The following is a 20,854-nucleotide window of genomic DNA, read 5'->3' on the forward strand; positions in this document are numbered from 1 at the left end:
CGGCTCCCTCTGCTGGTTATTATTATTTCTTCCAGTTGTTGTCATTCTTTTGCTTTACTTACTGGCGGCCTATTTTCAATAAAGTGTGCCCAATGTGTCCTTTTTATTTGCTTTATTTATGGCCCACAGGGCCGACTATGTGTGGTTCACCTGTGGGGCATCGGTGCCCTGTGGCCAAGGTCCGCCAGCAAGATTTCGGGCCCTCATGGCCGGTTCCAGCAGAGGGGCCATGCCCCAACCCATGGGGTCCATAAGTGGTGCTCGGCCACAGGCATGTGGTCCATAATGTGGTGCATCGATGCAGACAGCTGGTTCTGGGAATTTCGGGCGCACAATGGCCGACCCACGCACGCTCCCCTCGGCGCCCAACGGCGCACAGGTCATGTGGGAGACAAAAGGGGAAAGACAATTGAGCGAGGGGTAAGGTCACAAGGGTACACGTCAATAAGGCAATGCAAGGCGAAATGCGTACGGAGGGCGAAGTGAGAAAGCTCGTCCCTACCGTACGTCACCCCCCTGTCACCTAGCCTACCCTTGCCCTTACCCCATATGTACAAAAATCTACACATTTACAAATTCGTCACTACTGTCACGTCTTCCCCATATTTCCCCTATACCAAATTCGTCTCCACAATCCCTCTACTTCAAAATTTGCCATCACCAAATTCATCATCAATCCTCATAAGGAGGCAGAGATGGAACATCAAAGCACAATGTCACACCCACGTCATGATGCGTCTCACAATCCAAACATTTGCACAGTAAAAAATAATTAAACATGGCATGGTGCGGAGTACCTGTCACCTCCGGTGAGTGGATGCAGATGGTGCGAGGAGATCCTTCATCCCAACTATTTTCTAAATGACTTTAGCACACTTTACACTACCCGGGGTCTCTCCCTACCAATCCATTGGCCACTTGCACTATGGGTTCTAAAAACCAATTCCCATTGGCCAAACTGTGGTGCTTTTCAATTTGGGGTCTCACTCCCCCGATTCATCTCCCGGTGCCCTCGCACAATTTCTGGGCTGTGACGTGTACCTCTCCCAACAGGTCTACCCACCTGCACACCTCCACCACTGTAGTTGCCACCCGAGCTTACCCAGCTCCTCACCCTAACCTAACTAACTGGGGACAGCCCCTCCCCTGGCTCTGTCACCCCATGGTGCCCTCTGGCACTGGGCTACCCGGGTCCGTCCTCCGGATCCTCGGGCCCCATCCACAACAACTACTACCGGCTCCCAGAGCCCACCTGCGGCCTCACCTGGCCGACATCCTCACAGTGGTGGAGTGCCCAAACCAACTACACACACTAACAGGCTACACGCCCAGCCATTTCCACAACACCAATGCACCCATCCACATACCTTTCTGCCACCCGCACCACAGATGCCAATATCCAAACACAATTTACCTGTACCCTCTACCTAACACTTACACTACCCGCCCCGGGTATCCGTGATGGGGGTCCACTCTTCCCCCATTCACACCTTCGCACCATCCACTCCACTCCACAATTTCCACCATTCTCACTCCACGACCATCCATTCCACCACTCCAGATATTCCACACTACCATTTATTCCACACAGCCACATACACCTGTTCTTCATTCACCTGTCGTTGCACACCTGTGCAATCATACCTGGTGCCACCTGCACCCTCCTTTCTTCCTGGACCATTTGGTCAACACAACACACAATCACCACTACTCCCTCATACACTGCTCCACACACCTGTTCAGTTGCACACCTGTGCAATCACACCTGTTCAATTCTCACACACACAGCATCATCTCAGCTAACTACTCCCCTCTGAAACTTGCGCTTCCCAGTCTTCCCTTTAAACTATTGCGCTCCCACGTCATTATCATCCACACTAATCTACCTGCGTCCCCACTACAGGTATCAGTCATTAACTAAACTTAACGTCACCTAATGTCAATCTCTTCTAGATCCCTACAATATAACCTAACCCACCCGGGCTAGTTTTCACTGCCATACACCCCATAAGCTAGTGCTCCTTTGCCCCCACCCGTGAGGGATGGTGGATTTGCCATCCCACCACATCGGGGGTCTCTCTATCAATTTTGCTCGTCCAAATTCCAACCAATTCAAAAATTTTCCATTTACTGCCAATTCTATTCACTTTTCTAAATTTCGTTTCAAATCACTACCATCATCATCCGTCTACTTATTACATCCTCTCGGTGCGCCAATTCACATCTACAGCCCGGCTTCGTACAGCCGAGCCATGAACGCGGCTTCTTTTGTGCCTGCGGCTGGATGCGTCCCGCATTCGGGGCAGGGGCGGGGGCTTACCCGGGCCGAGATCCCACGCACCACCTCGGCGTGGAGCCATCCAATGTCCCGATCTCGACCTGCCGGCACGTCTCAACAAAACGTGGTCGCCGTAACGACCCTTCCTATCCAGCCGCCCGCTCCGCCTAGTGGAGCCCGGCCGCGGCCGTTCCACGCGAGGCCCAGCGTGGATCGCGCACGGCGGTCCTTTCGAACCCGCCGTGACTCGGATCCCCGCTGGTTCTCGCGGCACGCGTAGCCCGGCACGCACCGAGGGCCCGATTCGGCTATAAGTCGCCCTAACCGCTAAACCGGTTACCGTCGACGCTTCACCTGGACGCTGACATGCATACGCTACCCCTTTCTTGCTCATACATGCAGCTGTTCCCATTCTCCTCGTACCTTTCCTTACACACCTCGGTACACTCATTCCGTTCACCGACTTGGTCACACACCTGACCACCGAACACTTTGGCACACATTCGTTGGTCGCACACCTCACCAACACACCTCTTCACGCCCCTTTCTCCGTCACCTCCTCTGTGACAATCACAGGTGTGCTCTCATTCGCACACCCTACCACGTGCCTCACTACCAACTCAAATGTGCCTTCCCACACACGCTCTACCATTCCAGGTGTGCATCCTTCCATCCCAGGTGTACATCCTCGCTCACCTGTCACAACTAACTCACGCTCCATGTCACTCTCACTACTTTCACCCTTACTCTTGACAGCGCACTCTTTCCCCATGCACCTGTCCGTCACGCACCTTGCTCGCGCACACTCTCCCGTCACACCCTCTGTAACACTCACCACAGGCGTGCATTCTTCCTTGCCTTTGACAGCGCACTCTTTCCCCATGCACCTGTCCGTCACACACCTTTCTCGCGCACACTCTCCCGTCACACCCTCTGTAACACTTAGCACACCGCGCTTCCATGTGCTCCCTCGCACACGCGCTACGACTGACTCACTCTCGCCAGCACCCTCACTCCTTGGCACGCACTTTTTCCTCACACACCCCAGAGTCGGACTTTCTTGCACACCTCCTTTTTCGCACACCAGACCTGTCGCACACTTCACCAACGGCCTCTCACGAACACCCGGGTCTACACCACCCCCCAAGACGACTGAATCTCCCCTCACATCATGTACATTGCCACTCACCTCCGTACCTTGTCTCCGCACCTCCTTTGCCACCTGCAAACTTTTTATTTGGTTAGTGAGCATCTCATCATGATTTGAACACAGACCTTGTACATATTCCATGACTTCCTCCTTTATCTCCCTCTTCGTTTCCCTCCGTCTCTTCTTAATTTCACTCACCCCCTCTTCCACCTCCTCTAATTTTTCCTTTACCTCCTTCAGCTCCCGGTGCGCCCCCTCTATTTCTTCCTCCATCGCTACTTTAACCGTTTCGATGTGCGTCCTTACCTCCCGGTCCTTCGTCTCCATTACTTCTGTCACCTCTTCCAACCTCTTCGTCAATCCCTCATGTACCATTTGACATTCCTTTTGTGTCGCTATTAATTCATTTTTAATGTCCTTTTGTGTCGCTTTTAAACCCCCGATGATTGCAGTGTTCTTTTCCACTTGGTCCGCTAGTTCCTTTTGTCCCACTGTCAGCTGTTCTACTCCTTTCGTCAGATCTTCTATTCCCCCCTGTAACTTTGCCGTATTATTTCTCACCTCTTTCTCTATACGCTTTTCGCCTCGCTTTACCTCCTCGCGTAGCCCCGAGACCTCCTCACTCACCCCTCGTCGTATTTCCTCCATCTCTTTTGTAGATGCCACCCTCATCTGTCCCAATTCATCCCTCTGAGCATCCAGTTTGGTTTCTACCCCGATTTTCACCTCCTCTATTTGCTCTCCCATTTGTTTGATTTCCCTGGCAGATTGTTCCCCTATTTCCCGCAATTTGTCCTCCATCCTATTTTCTAACCCCATTAACCCATTTTTCACCCCCTCTAACTGATTCTCCTGGGCAGCCATTCTGTTTTCCACCCCCGTTAACCCATTCTTTACCTCTTTTATCCCGTTGTCTAACCCCTCAAAATTATTGTCGAACTTCCCAAATTTCTTGTCTAACTCCTCACCGGTACCCCTCGCTTCGTCCCTCATTACCCCCATTTGGTTTCCCATTACCCTCATTTGCTCACCCTGAGCATCCATTTTTGCTTCTAGCCCCATATTTGCCATTAGTATGGTTGCATTAATCTGCGCCATGAGGTCCCGCACATCAATTCCCGCTATTTGCGCAGCGGGCGCGGCTACCCCGCGCTCGTGCGAGCCGCCACTTTGTGCGTCTGATACTACGTGCGCGAGAGCGCCATTTTGTGCACCTGCTACACCCTCAACCACCTCATTGCTCTCCTCTTCCCTTTCTTCCCCGAAGTCCTGGGTTACTTCTAACCCCTCTATCTCTCCCACCGGCATCCCGTCGCCTTGAACAGCCATGGCGCGATTTCAAAATTCGGGTTTTACTTTATAAAACAAAATAAATTTCGGTACTTTATAATTTTGAGCGCGTGAAGCGCGCTCCGGATCGATCTCACTCCCCGACACCAATTGTTACTTAATAACACAATTGGTGTTCCAAAATTTGGGCCTAACAAATTTAGTCCCAGGTCCGAATCCAACTCCTGACAACCAATTGTTACAGGTCGCGGTTAGATGTTATAGACCGAGCGGTGGTGTAAGACCGCGACCTAACAAAACTCACCCGATTCACCCAGACTTTGGCCGGATCGCACCGCAGCTGCTCAATGAGGGGAAAAGACAAAAACGACGAATGCAAAGAGGAAAAGGAATTAAAACGAGAAGACGTACAGACGAGTAATGGGGTTTATTATTTACACACACAAGCAAAAAGGAGCAATTAAGTTTATTTACAACACATAAGACGCAGGTGACACAGTGCAAATACTAGCTTATCTACAGGCTTAACTTATCCCAGGACAGAACAAACAGAACGCTGACTCACGCGGGGGATGCCAGGAATGGCAGAAGGTGGATGGCTGGAGGGAGAGGGAGAGGTCCAAGGGGGGTCCCGCAGCACAACCGGCGCGTTCAGCAGCCGCCGTTCCTCTTTGGCCCTGCTCCAAACCGCCGTTCAGGCCCCCTTTGGCGGTTGGGTGGTCTTGCGGCTGCGGCCTCCGTCCGCTGCGTTCCCAGGACTTGTCTCACTCGCTTTTCACCACCGACTCCTCACCACCGCAACCAACTGTGACCACTGACCCTCCTTTTGCAACCGACTCAGACCAACTCTTCTCTCTCTCTTTCTTGGTGCGACCAACTCCTCCTCTCTCTCTCTCTCTTTCTCCGACCAACCCAGAGTGCATCTCTCCCAGCTCACTTCCGGTTGCGCCCTTTTATAGCGCCCCCAGCGATCACGCCCCCCGGCGCTTTGGACACGCCCATCGGGGGTGCTCACCTCGGCCCTGGTTGGTCGCGCGACCCCTCTGGCTCCGCCCTTGATGACGACGGGCGGGCACGCCTTTCTTCTCCGACCCGAGCACAGGTTCAATGGCGGTTTTGGAGGGGAGGTAATTGCCAAACGACGAAAAGGGGGAATGGAGGTTGTGGGAATGGGAATGAAGGGAATCTATCTCTTTTACTGGTGCAATGGAGTATTTCAATTAATGGAAGACACAGCCTTACACTAATACACAGAATAAGATATAACTATCGAACATGAATATCCTATGATTGGCTGACATGTATGCTTGTGAACTATGGGACGCCCTTTTGGTCTTTACACAGCTCCGGAGGCAGGAGGCACAGAATAAACAATAATCACAATAATAAAGCACACAATAAAAAAAATATACAGTCCTCATATCCGCAACAATATATATATATATATATATATATATATATATATATGTATATATATATATATATATATATATATATATATATATATATATATATATATATATATATATATATATATATATATATATATATATACGTATATATATATATATATATTATATATATATATATATATATACGTATATATAAAGATATATATATATATATATATATATATATATATATATATATATACAGTGAAACCTTGACTTACGAGTGCACCAACTTACGAGTTTTCCGAGATACGAGCCGTCGCTCGGGCAGTTTTTTGCTTTGAGATGCGAGCCGAGATCTGAGTTACGAGCTTACGCCACCCGCCACTAGGTGGCCCAACGAGCGTTCCGGTCACGTGGTTATCTTGCCGTGCAAGCATCTCTGTCGTATATCGCTGCTGCTTTGTTTTCGCATGTTGGTTATTTTGGAAAATTTCTTAGTTTTAACCATGGGTCCTAAGAAATTGAGTGCCAAGGGCAGTACTGAGAAGAAGAAGAGGATGATGTGCTTGGATATAAAACACGCAATCGTCGAAAAACATGAGCGAGGTGTGCGTGTTGTCGACTTGGCGAGGCAGTACGATCGTAGTACTTCTACGATATGTACGATTTTGAAGCAGAAGGAGTCGATAAAGGCTATAACGCCAGCCAAGGGCGTTACGATTATTTCAAAGCTCCGGACCTCTATCCATGAAGAGATGGAGAATTTTCGAAACATTTTGAAAGGGAGGAAGAAACAAACCTCGTTGGACAGGTTTTTATTGAAACGCCCTGCAAGTGAAAGCGAGGAAAGTGTGGCGAAAAGGGCAAAAGTTATCTCCTCCACCTCCGCCAGCATCTTCGTCTGATCTTCAAGGTAAATACACTGTAGCGCGATGCTGCGCACGCTAATGCTTACGCAAGGAGTAAGCGGACAACGCTGTTCATACAAGTCTTTATTCAAACTGCAGCACTAAGCTGCTCAAGGCTGCGCGCCCCGTCTATATCCTGAGGCCACGCCTCTCTCCCCGGCGTGGCCCACCCCCACTTAGTGTGCGGGGTGATGTCACCACGTCAGTGCTTTCGTGTCCGCCACAACACTTAATAAAACCAGTTTATTTCTTTACATTGAAGGAGTCTGGACTCCAGCAGAATACGGATAAAAGGATGGCAAGGCACAAACTCGTCCGAGAAGATGTTTATTCGTAAAACCAACTCGGGAACACTAAAAAGCCCGTTTATCGGGCTGCCTTATAAAGCAAAAACCCAAACCGAAACCGAAAGCCACGCCTCTCAAGCGAGGCGTGCTTCGGTGGTCACGTGATCCACAGGTGTAGCTCATTATACCCGCACGCACGGGGATGCTTTGGCGGTCACGTGACCAGCCACTCTGGCGCCGGGGATCCCCGCCGGTGACGTCACCGGCTGGAGCAAGGAGATTCTGATGCCGGTCTTGCTTGGGGGACCCATGGGTCGCTACAACATTCTCTTTTATTATGAACAGTATATACGAGGTCGTGCTTGTTTATACATTATTTGTTATTTATAAAGTACATTTTTCTTATTTAAAAACACGTAACAGAAAAAATTGGTGTGGTTTTTTGGGGGCTGGAACGGATTAATAGCATTTCAATGCCTTTTAATGGGGAAATTTAATTTCAGAAACGAGCAAATTGAGTTACGAGCTCGGTCACAGAACGAATTAAACTCGTAAGTCAAGGTTTCTCTGTGTATGTATATATATATATATATATATACAGTGGAACCTTGACTTACGAGTTTAATTCGTTCTGTGACCGAGCTCGTAACTCAAATTGCTCGTATCTCAAATCAAATTTCCCCATTGAAATGCATTGAAATGCTATTAATCCGTTCCAGCCCGCCAAAAACCACACCAATTTTTTTTTAAATATACAGTATATATAAAAATATCTCGCGCTTTATATTTCACCTGTATGCAGCATACAAGTTGGCAGGATGGCCTGGACTGGAGGTACGCACACTTGACTCTAAAGTCTAAACTGTCCAGCCTGGGTTTGAATCCCGACCCAGCTATAACCTGTCATGGGTGAATCACAGGCAGGGTGATTCATCAATGTGTGTACCGCTAAACTGGGCGCCCCGTTTGCGTCCCATTAGTTGTTGGATGTTAAGGATCTCACCGTGTTTTCCACAAAGAGAAGGCGAGCTATCGCCGCACTCTGAACAAGTTGTGGCCTGGCATGCTCTTCTCCTCTGCCGTTATATACGTCCTCCTCGGCACCTCGCTCATGTTTTTCGACGATTGCGTGTTTTATATCCAAGCACAAGTTTTATATAAAACACGACGATTGCGTGTTTTATATCCACAAGTTGTGGCCTGGCATGCTCTTCTCCTCTGCCGTTATATACGTCCTCCTCGACACCTCGCTCATGTTTTTCGACGATTGCGTGTTTTATATCCAAGCACAAGTTTTATATAAAACACGACGATTGCGTGTTTTATATCCACAAGTTGTGGCCTGGCATGCTCTTCTCCTCTGCCGTTATATACGTCCTCCTCGACACCTCGCTCATGTTTTTCGACGATTGCGTGTTTTATATCCAAGCACATCATCCTCTTCTTCTTCTCAGTACCGTGTTTTCCACAAAGAGAAGGCGAGCTATCGCCGGCACTCTGAACAAGTTGTGGCCTGGCATGCTCTTCTCCTCTGCCGTTATATACGTCCTCCTCGGCACCTCGCTCATGTTTTTCGACGATTGCGTGTTTTATATCCAAGCACAAGTTTTATATAAAACACGACGATTGCGTGTTTTATATCCACAAGTTGTGGCCTGGCATGCTCTTCTCCTCTGCCGTTATATACGTCCTCCTCGACACCTCGCTCATGTTTTTCGACGATTGCGTGTTTTATATCCAAGCACATCATCCTCTTCTTCTTCTCAGTACCGTGTTTTCCACAAAGAGAAGGCGAGCTATCGCCGGCACTCTGAACAAGTTTGACGGCAGAGATACTGTACTTGCACGGCAAAGATAACCACGTGACCAGAACCCACCTGGTGGCGTAAACTCAAAATAACCACATGCGAAAACAAAAATGCAGCGCTATACGACAGAGATACTGTACTTGCACGGCAAGATAACCACGTGACCAGAACCCACCTGCGGCGTAAACTCAAAATAACCAACATGCGAAAACAAAAATGCAGCGCTATACGACAGAGATACTGTACTTGCACGCAAGATAACACGTGACCGGGTGGCGAAAGCTCGTAACTCGGATCTCGGCTCGCATCTCAAAGCAATAAACCGCCCCGAGCGACGGCTCGTATCTCGAAAACTCGTAAGTTGGGGCACTCGTAAGTCAAGGTTCTACTGTATATATATATATATATATATTTTTTTTTTATATAATTATATATATATATATATATATATATATATATATATATATATATTTATATATATATATATATATATATATATATTTATATATATATATATATATATTATATATATATATATATTTTTATATATATATAATATATATATATATATATATATATATATATATATATATATATATAATATATATATATATATATATATATATATATACATATATATATATATATATATATATATATATATACATATATATATATATATATCATATATATATGTATATATATTGTTACGGACACGGTTTTTGGATGTTATTTTACCGAGCGGTGGTGTATTTAACCGCGTCCGAACAGTTACTCCCCGATTAGAACCCGATTCCAACCGAACGTTGACTAATCGCGCTACAGATATTCAATTGGGAAACCTCTAAAGCGACCGAAAGAGAAGAAGAGAGAAGAAAGACAGAGTTTGGAGGAAGAACAGATTTATTATACACACACAAGCAATATTTTAGAGCGACCAATATTATTTACAGCAATAGATGGAAAAGAGCAGTCACACAGTGCATTGTTAACTTATTCTATTTCATTTACTTAATCCCCAAGACAAACGAGTAGGACAGGACGTTCACACTCACACGGTGGATATTGCAGGCAGGTAATGGCTCGAGGAGTCGAGGTTGATTGCTTGAGAGGAAGGCAAAGTCGGAGGCCGCAGCACCCCTCGCGGTTTTGGCGGGAAAACCTCCGTCGCGTATCCGCGGCCGTCACGCGCTGGCTCGGCACACCTGCTCCTCTTCCTGGGGTGGAGCCGTCTCCCTCCGTTCAGCGCGTCTCTCCAACGACAGGGGGGTATTGCAGGCAGGCAGGTAGGTAGGTAGGTAGGTAGGGCTTGCGGTGGATTGCGCTCCTCCTCCAGGTCATCCCCCAGCGTATCTCTCAAGGCCTCTCTTTGGTGCAGCCTCGTTGCTCCTCTCCAGTCATCCCTCATCTGGACTCCTCTCCAGTCAACTCTCATCTGCACTCCTCTCCAGTCAACTCGTAAAGCAGTTCCCTGCAGTCGCTTTTATCACCTCCAGCGAAATCAAGCCGCCGACTCCGAGGGCCCGCCTACCGGGTCACTCACCGCGGTGTTGATTGGCTGTTAGGGCTGGTTCACTCCTTCCCTCTTACGACGAGGTGGAGACACGCCTTTCTTCCCCAACCTTACCTCGTGGCCAATGGTGGTTTGAAGAAAACCAGCCAAAATGCAGAAGGCAATTGGAAGGGAGGTTTTGGGGAAATTGGAAGGGCCTACGCTTATTTTGTTTGATACAATGCAAAGTCAATCTAGTGGAAAACACATACTTAGCCTACATGGAATAAGGAAATACACTATTTAAAAGATATATCGTGACCTGCGTGTATGTTCTATGAAATTAATTAGGAGGACGGCTGCGACCATTATTTACATTACCAGGATGTTACCATACCAAAACCATACTCTTCACATCCGTTACCCTTCCTCCAAAATTGTTACACTCCTCAAAACCCGTTACACTTCTCAAAACCCGTTACACTTCTCAAAATCGTTACACTGCACCCTCCTTTCTTCAGGCACGTCCTCGGGCCTACTAGACTTAACTGAGTGTGACATGTAGGTGTAATTCCCTCTACAATTAACCTGACCCTGAGTGTGACAATTTTAAAACACAAATAAGTATGTCCCCCTATTGCATTGCATCCTGTCTAACAGACTCAAGCCCACAGCTAACCGAATTACGGAATTATTCTGAAACTATACATTTACGGTGGGGAGCATTATTTACAATGACGTGATTTCTTATTTACAACGCAACCCAGGACCTGTGTGTTTTTTTCTTTTCTTTTTAGGGAACAAGAGAAAGAAATTCCTGTTGGGAGGGAGGAGACAGCACGCATTGCATCGATGCACCAGTACCAGTACCAATACCACCAAAGCACCCAAAAGCACCCAAAAGCACCACCAGCACCACAAAGCACCACTCGGTGCGCAGTCACCATGGTTCATAATAAACTCAACAAAACAACTGGTGGTGGTCTTCTCCTTCTCTGCTGGGCCGATGTTCTTCCCGACGTCTTCTGGCTTCATGCGGCCTATTTGGACATACTAAAAAAAGCACAACTTGTGTCCATTTTTATTTAGGGCCTCAGGGGCCAACTAAGGGTGGTCCACCTGTTTGGCATAGGTGCCACCTTACCGAGGTCCGCAAGCAAGATTCCCTGGCCACTATGGCCGGTTTCCAACAGAGGTGCCCTGCCCCAGAACCTGGGGTCCATCAAGTGGTACTTGGCCGCCGAACAGCGGTCCATAAAGTGGTACATCAACGCAATGCGTGCTGGTTCTGGGAATCTCGGGCGCACAATGGCCACCTCACGCACGCTCCCCTCGGCACCCAATGGCGCACAGGTCATGTGGGAGACAAAAGAAAGACAATTGAGCGAGGGGTAAGGTCACAAGGGTACACGTCAAACAAGGCAATGCAAGGTGAAATGCGTACGGAGGGCGAAGTGAGAAAGCTCGTCCCTACCGTACGTCACCCCCCTGTCACCTACACTACCCTTGCTCTTACCCCATATTTACAAAATCTACCCATTTACAAATTCGTCACTACTGTCACGTCTTCCCCATATTTCCCTTATACCAAATTCGTCACCACAATCCCTCTACTTCAAAATTTGCCATCATCAAATTCATCATCAATCCTCATAAGGAGGCAGAGATGGAACATCAAAGCACAATGTCACACCCACGTCATGATGCGTCTCACAACCCAAACATTTGCACAGTAAAAAAAATAATCAAACATGGCATGGTGTGGAGTACCTGTCACCTCAGGTGAGTGGATGCAGATGGTGTGAGGAGATCCTTCATCCTAACTATCCTCTAAATGATTTTAACACACTTTACACTACCCGGGGTCTTTCCCTGCCAATTCATTGGCCAACTTACACTATGGGTTCTAATAACCAATTCCCATTGGCCAAACTGTGGTGCTCCTCAATTTTGGGGTCTCACTCCCCCGATTCATCTCCCGGTGCTCTAGCACAATTTCTGGGCTGCGACGTGTACCTCTCCCAACAGGTCTACCCACCTGCACACCTCCACCACTGTAGTTGCCACCCGAGCTTACCTAGCTCCTCACCCTAACCTATCTAACTGGGGGCAGCCCCTCTCCTGGCTCTGTCACCCCTTGGTGCCCTCTGGCACTGGGCTACCCGGGTCCGTCCTCCGGATCCTCGGGCCCCATCCACACAACTACTACCGGCTCCCAGAGCCCACCTGCGGCCTCACCTGGCCGACATCCTTACAGTGGTGGAGTGCCCAAACCAACTACACACACTAACAGGCTACACGCCCAGCCATTTCCACAACACCAACGCACCCATCCACATACCATTCTGTCACCCGCACCACAGATGCCAATATCCAACTACAATTTACCTATACCCTCTACCTAACACTTACACTACCCGCCCCGGGTATCCGTGATGGGGGTCCACTCTTCCCCCATTCACACCTTCGCACCATCCACTCCACTCCACAATTTCCACCATACTCACTCCACGACCATCCATTCCAATACTCCAGATATTCCACACTACCATTTATTCCACACAGCCACATACACCTGTTCTTCATTCACCTGTCGTTGCACACCTGTGCAATCATACCTGGTGCCACCTGCACCCTCCTTTCTTCCTGGACCATTTGGTCAACACAACACGCAATCACCACTACTCCCTCATACACTGCTCCACACACCTGTTCAGTTGCACACCTGTGCAATCACACCTGTTCCATTCTCCCACACACGGCATCATCTCAGCTAACTCCTCCCCTCTGAAACTTGCGCTTCCCAGTCGTCCCTTTAAACTATTGCGCTCCCACGTCATTATCAACCACACTAACCTACCCGCGTCCCCACTACAGGTATCAGTCACTAACTAACCTTATCGTTACCTAAGGTCATCTTCGCTAGATCCCTATCATTATCCAAGCCCTCCCTGGCTCGTTTTCACTGCCATAAACCCCATAATCTATAGCGCATTTGCCCCCACCTGTGAGGGATGGTGGATTTGCCATCCCACCACATCGGGGGTCTCTCACTACCAATTTCGCTCGTCCAAATCCAACAATTCAAAAATTTTCCATTTACTGCCAATTCTATTCACTTTTCTAAATTTCGTTTCAAATCACTACTATCACTATCACCATCACCCGTCTACTTATTACATCCTCTCGGTGCGCCAATTCACATCACCCGTCTACTTATTACATCCTCTCGGTGCGCCAATTCACATCTACAGCCCGGCTTCGTACAGCCGAGCAATGAACGCGGGTCGTTTTTTTTTTTTTTTTTCCTGCAGGTTGAATCCGTCCGGCTTTCGGTTCAAGGGAGGTGGTTTGGTTGGACCGAGGCTCCACGCACCATCTCGGCGCGGCACCTTGCGGTCCCGGGCCCGATGGCTCAATCTCCCCCGGTCGGAACCCCGTCCCCACGAGGGGGCACCGTTCCGCTTCCTCCCACTCGCCCTCGAACCGGACCGGTCGCCTCGCCCGGCAAAGCCCGGACTCGACCGTGCGGGGCGGGGCCAAGCCCGAATCGGCAACGACGCTTCGAAGAGAAGCGACGCAGCATCGATCCGCGCCGGGCCTCGCACCCAACAAAGCACCCCACGCCCCGAGTGCTCGCATCGGCTATCCGTCGCCCTAACCGCTAACCTGGTTACCATCGATGCTTTACTTGCATGCTTACAAGCATACGCTACCCCTTTCACCCTTACAAAACCTGGCGTTCCAACGCCGTCCGTACATTCCACCAACGCTCTCCCTGTTACACACCATACCTCTCGCGCACACTCTCCCGTTACACCCTCTGTAACACTCACCACAGACGTACACTTTCTCGTTACATCCTCTGTAACACTCACCACAGGTGTACACTCTCTCGTTACTTCCTCCGTAACACTCACCACAGGTGTACACTCTCTCGTTACTTCCTCCGTAACACTCACCACAGGTGTACACTCTCTCGTTACTTCCTCCGTAACACTCACCACAGGTGTACACTCTCTCGTTACTTCCTCCGTAACACTCACCACAGGTGTACACTCTCTCGTTACTTCCTCTGTAACACTCACCACAGGTGTACACTCTCTCGTTACTTCCTCCGTAACACTCACCACAGACGTACACTTTCTCGTTACATCCTCTGTAACACTCACCACAGGTGTACACTCTCTCGTTACTTCCTCCGTAACACTCACCACAGGTGTACACTCTCTCGTTACTTCCTCCGTAACACTCACCACAGGTGTACACTCTCTCGTTACTTCCTCCGTAACACTCACCACAGACGTACACTTTCTCGTTACATCCTCTGTAACACTCACCACAGGTGTACACTCTCTCGTTACTTCCTCCGTAACACTCACCACAGGTGTACACTCTCTCGTTACTTCCTCCGTAACACTCACCACAGGTGTACACTCTCTCGTTACTTCCTCCGTAACACTCACCACAGACGTACACTTTCTCGTTACATCCTCTGTAACACTCACCACAGGTGTACACTCTCTCGTTACTTCCTCCGTAACACTCACCACAGGTGTACACTCTCTCGTTACTTCCTCCGTAACACTCACCACAGGTGTACACTCTCTCGTTACTTCCTCCGTAACACTCACCACACCGCGCTTCCATGTACCCCCTCGCACACGCGCTTCGACCGGCTCACTCCTGACGGCACACTCACTCCTCGGCGTGCACTTTTTCCTCACACACCCCATGGTCGGACATTCTCGCACACCTCTTTTTTCGCACACCTGACCTGTCACACACTTCACCAACGGCCTTTCACGAACACCCGGATCCAAACCAATCCCCAAGCCGACTGAATCTCCCCTCACATCATGTACATTGCCACTCACCTCCGTACCTCGTCTCCGCCCCTCCTTTGCCACCTGCAAACTCTTTATTTGGTTAGTGAGCATCACATCATGATTTGAACACAGACCTTGTACATAATCCATTTCTCCCTGCAATTCCCGGGCTACCTCCGTCATCTCTTCAATTTTAATTATTCCCGCTACTGCTTTTTCTTTATTAACCTCGGCGACCGCTGGCTTTTCTAAACCCCGTGTCGCGATTTCTACCCCCGTCATTGTACCCGTGCTTTCCTCCGCTTCGCTCAACCAGCGCTTTTCGACCCGCTTTACCTCCTCGTGCACCCGTGGGACCTGCTCGCCCAACTTGCGGTCTCTGTCCCTCTGCTCCATTCTCTCCATATTGGCCTTCACTCCGTTCGTTATTTCTTCAATTTGGTTTCCCAATCGCTCACTAAGGGCTTCCATTTCAGCCATAAATAATTGCATGTCTTCCACCGTTGGTACAAAGGGCGCGGCAAAATTTGGTGCCGCTACACCCACATGCGTGAGGACGCCATTTTGTGCACCTGATACACCCTCAACCACACCTTCTTTACTCTCCTCCACCATTTTTTTTCCTAAGTCCTGGGTCGATTCTACCCCGTCTATTTCCCCCACCGACATCCGATCGCCTTGATTGTCCATGGCGCGATCTCAAAATTCGGGTTTTATAAAAAACACAATTTCGGCAGCTCGTAATTTTGACCAAAAAATTTTTTTTTAAACTTTGGGCCTAACAAATTTAGTCCCAGGTTCGAATCCAACTCCTCGACACCAATTGTTACGGACACGGTTTTTGGATGTTATTTTACCGAGCGGTGGTGTATTTAACCGCGTCCGAACAGTTACTCCCCGATTAGAACCCGATTCCAACCGAACGTTGACTAATCGCGCTACAGATATTCAATTGGGAAACCTCTAAAGCGACCGAAAGAGAAGAAGAGAGAAGAAAGACAGAGTTTGGAGGAAGAACAGATTTATTATACACACACAAGCAATATTTTAGAGCGACCAATATTATTTACAGCAATAGATGGAAAAGAGCAGTCACACAGTGCATTGTTAACTTATTCTATTTCATTTACTTAATCCCCAAGACAAACGAGTAGGACAGGACGTTCACACTCACACGGTGGATATTGCAGGCAGGTAATGGCTCGAGGAGTCGAGGTTGATTGCTTGAGAGGAAGGCAAAGTCGGAGGCCGCAGCACCCCTCGCGGTTTTGGCGGGAAAACCTCCGTCGCGTATCCGCGGCCGTCACGCGCTGGCTCGGCACACCTGCTCCTCTTCCTGGGGTGGAGCCGTCTCCCTCCGTTCAGCGCGTCTCTCCAACGACAGGGGGGTATTGCAGGCAGGCAGGTAGGTAGGTAGGTAGGTAGGGCTTGCGGTGGATTGCGCTCCTCCTCCAGGTCATCCCCCAGCGTATCTCTCAAGGCCTCTCTTTGGTGCAGCCTCGTTGCTCCTCTCCAGTCATCCCTCATCTGGACTCCTCTCCAGTCAACTCTCATCTGCACTCCTCTCCAGTCAACTCGTAAAGCAGTTCCCTGCAGTCGCTTTTATCACCTCCAGCGAAATCAAGCCGCCGACTCCGAGGGCCCGCCTACCGGGTCACTCACCGCGGTGTTGATTGGCTGTTAGGGCTGGTTCACTCCTTCCCTCTTACGACGAGGTGGAGACACGCCTTTCTTCCCCAACCTTACCTCGTGGCCAATGGTGGTTTGAAGAAAACCAGCCAAAATGCAGAAGGCAATTGGAAGGGAGGTTTTGGGGAAATTGGAAGGGCCTACGCTTATTTTGTTTGATACAATGCAAAGTCAATCTAGTGGAAAACACATACTTAGCCTACATGGAATAAGGAAATACACTATTTAAAAGATATATCGTGACCTGCGTGTATGTTCTATGAAATTAATTAGGAGGACGGCTGCGACCATTATTTACATTACCAGGATGTTACCATACCAAAACCATACTCTTCACATCCGTTACCCTTCCTCCAAAATTGTTACACTCCTCAAAACCCGTTACACTTCTCAAAACCCGTTACACTTCTCAAAATCGTTACAATATATATATATATCCAGCGGATATGAGGATTGTGTTTTTTTGATTGTGTTGTATTGTATAGTAAATGGTTGTGAATTATTGTTTTAGTCTGAGCCCTCCTTGCTCCAGTGTGTATAAAGGTCAAAGGGCGTTCCCGTAGTTCGTTCAATAAAGCATACATGAAGGACACTATAATATCCCTGTTCAGTAGTTTATTTCCTTATTCTGTGTATTAGGTTAAGGCTTTGTCTTCCATTAAAATGACACTCCATTGCACCAAGTGAAATAAGATAGATTCCCTTCATTCTTCATTCCCATTCTCAAAACCTCCATTTCCCCCTTTCGTCATGGCCAAGCCTCGATTGCCAATATTACATCCCCTCCAAAACCACCATTGAACATGTGCTCGGGTCGGGGAAGAAAGGCGTGCCCGCCCGTCGTCATCAAGGGCGGAGCCAGAGGGTCGCGCGACCAACCAGGGCCGAGGTGAGCACACCGATGGGCGTGTCCTGAAGGCCGGCGGCTTGATCGCCGGAGGCGTTATAAAAGCACGCGCGCAAAGTCCTACCAGAGAGAGAAGGTTCAAGGTCAATTACAAGCAGTTGCGCCAGAGACGGCAGACGCGTCCTGAGGTGAGCCAGAGAAGCAGCTTTGGCTCCACAAGCAGCGTTGACTCCACCAGGCAGCTTCAACCCGTTACCCCGCGGGAACCAGATAGCGGTGGCATCGGTGGCCGTCGAGGTCCAGCCGACGTCCCGTGCGGGATCAAGCCCGAACCATCTGCCCCAGCTGAACCTTCCCATTCCTCCTTCCAGCATTCATTCCTGCCATTCCATCCTTCTTGTGTACGTGAGTTTGTGCTGTTTGTTCTGTCCTGGGTATTTAATTAAGTTTGTATAAGCTAGTATTTTCACTGTGTCACCTGCTTTTTCCATGTTCCCTGTATATAACTTTGACTGCTCCTTTTGCTTGTGTGTGTAAATAATAAATCCCGTTACTCTTCTGTATGTCTTCTTCTTCCTCTTTACATTCGGTCACTTTAGAGGTTTCCAAATTGAATATCTGTGGCGCGATCCGGCCAACGTTCGGGAATCGGGTTTAGTCTGGGAAAACTGTTCGGCCGCGGTGCCTCCGCTCGGCAAACAACATCCTTATCCGCGGACCGTAACAATTGGTGTCTGGGAATGAGATACGAGGCCCGAACCAAATTTTTAAAACATCTAGAAAAAAAATTTGGTCAAAATTTGGAGCGGCCGAAATTTGTTTTGTTTTACAAAACCCGAATTTTGAAATCGCGCCATGGCTGGTCAAGGCGACGGGATGCCGGTGGGAGAGATAGACGGGGTAGAATCGACCCAGGACCTCAGGGAAATGTATGTGGAGGCAAGAGAGGAGGAGAACATTGGCAATGTGGTTGAGGGGGTATCAGGTGCACAAAATGGCACGCTCGCGCACGTGGTTGAAGGGTCCCAAAATAGCGGCGCCGCGTAGGGCGAGCCCGCGGTGGCGGCTGGGGACCCTGGGCAAACCGGGTTTGACTTCAGATTATTCTTGACCCAACTGAATGCAAAAATGGATAGGATCGGGGGCGAAATGGAGGGCAAAATGGGAGAAATGGGGGAACGGCTAGAAGCTAAATTTGAGGGTTTAGACAAGAAATTTGAGGGATTAGACAATGGGATAAAAGAGGTGAAACATGGGTTAACGGGGGTGGAAAATAGAATGGCTGCCCAGGAGAATCAGATAGAGGGGGTGAAAAATGGGTTAGAGGGGTTAGAAAACAAGATGGAAAACAAATTGCGGGAAATGGGGGAGCAATCCGCCCGAGAAATTAAACAAATGGGAGAGCAGATAGAGGAGGTGAAAATCGGGGTAGAAACCAAATTGGATGCTCAGAGGGATGAATTGGGACAGATGAGGGTGGCATCTACAAAAGAGAGGGAGGAGATGAAGGAGGAGATACGACGAGGTGTAAGCGAGGAGGTCTCGGGGGTACGCGAGGAGGTCTCGGCGGTACGCGAGGAGGTCTCGGGGGTACGCGAGGAGGTCTCGGGGGTACGCGAGGAGGTAAAGCGAGGTGAAAAGCGTATGGAGAAAGAGATGAGGAATAATACGGCTAGGTTACAAGGGGGCATAGAAGACTTGACGGAGCAGGTGGAACAGCTGACGGTGGGACAGACGGAGTTAGTGGAGCAGGTACAAAGGAATACTGCGGTACTAGGAGGGTTAAAAGCGACACAAAACGACATTAAAAATGACTTAATAGTGACACAGAGGCAATGTCAGATGGTACGTGAGGGACTGACAACGAGGTTGGACGAGGTGACAGAAGTAATGGAGACAAAGGACCGGGAGGTGAGGACGCACATAGAAACGGTCAAGGTAGCCTTAGAGGACGAGATAGAAGAGACGTACCGGGAAATAAAAGAGGTGAAGCAAAAGTTAAAGGAGGTGGAAGAGGGGGTGAGTGAAATTAAGAAGAGACGAAGGGAAACTAAAAAGGAGATAAAGGAGGAGGTAATGGAATATGTACAAGGTCGGTGCTCAAATCGTGATGATGTGCTCGCTAACCAAATAAAGAGTTTGCAGGTGGCGAAGGAGGTGCGGAGACGAGGTGCCAAGGTGAGTGGCGATATACGAGGAAATGTATATGATGTGAGGGGAGCTTCGGTCGGCTTGGGGGTTGCTTTGGACCCGGGTGTTCATGAGAGGCCGTTGGTAAAGTGTGCGACAGGTACGGTGTGCGAAGGAGGAGGTGTGCGAGAATGTCCGACTCTGGGGTGTGTGAGGAAAAAGTGCGCGCCGAGGAGTGAGTGTGCAGTCGAGAGTGAGTCGGTCGTAGCGCGTGTGCGAGGGAGCACATGGAAGCGCGTAGTGAGGAGTGCTACAGAGGATGTAACAAGAAAGTGTACACATGTGGTGAGTGTTACGGAGGAAGTAACGAGAGAGTGTGCGCAAGAGGATGCGCGAGAAAGGTGTGTAACGGACGGGTGCATGAGGAAAGAGTGCGCTGTCAAAAGTAAGGGAGAATGTACACCTGTGGTGAGTGTTACGGAGGAAGTAACGGGAGAGTGTGCGCAAGAGTGTGCGCGAGAAAGGTGTGTAACGGACAGGTGCATGAAGAAAGAGTGCGCTGTCGAGAGTAAGGGTGAGTGCGCTGTCAAGAGTGGTGGTGAAAGTAGTGAGAGTGACACGGAGCGTGAGTTGGTTGTGGCAGGTGAGAGAGGATGTACACCTGGAATGGAGGGATGCACACCTGGAATGGTAGAACGCGTATGCGAATGCACACTGGAATTAGTAGTGAGGCACGTGGTTGGGTGTGCGAG

At 49.1% G+C, this 20,854-nt stretch overlaps 2 protein-coding genes across 3 annotated transcripts in view; both read right to left on the bottom strand.

The window, feature by feature from the left end:
• Positions 1–20,854, bottom strand: part of LOC144891851 (THAP domain-containing protein 1-like) — a 656,480-nt gene that overhangs the window by 341,516 nt on the left and 294,110 nt on the right. The window lies entirely within an intron of this gene.
• The window catches only part of AGPS (alkylglycerone phosphate synthase), a 298,511-nt gene that overhangs the window by 104,976 nt on the left and 172,681 nt on the right, over positions 1–20,854 (bottom strand). The window lies entirely within an intron of this gene.

Source organism: Myxine glutinosa, chromosome 1 (genome assembly GCF_964187855.1).
Source record: "Myxine glutinosa chromosome 1, kmMyxGlut1.1, whole genome shotgun sequence".
Taxonomy (NCBI): domain Eukaryota; kingdom Metazoa; phylum Chordata; class Myxini; order Myxiniformes; family Myxinidae; genus Myxine; species Myxine glutinosa.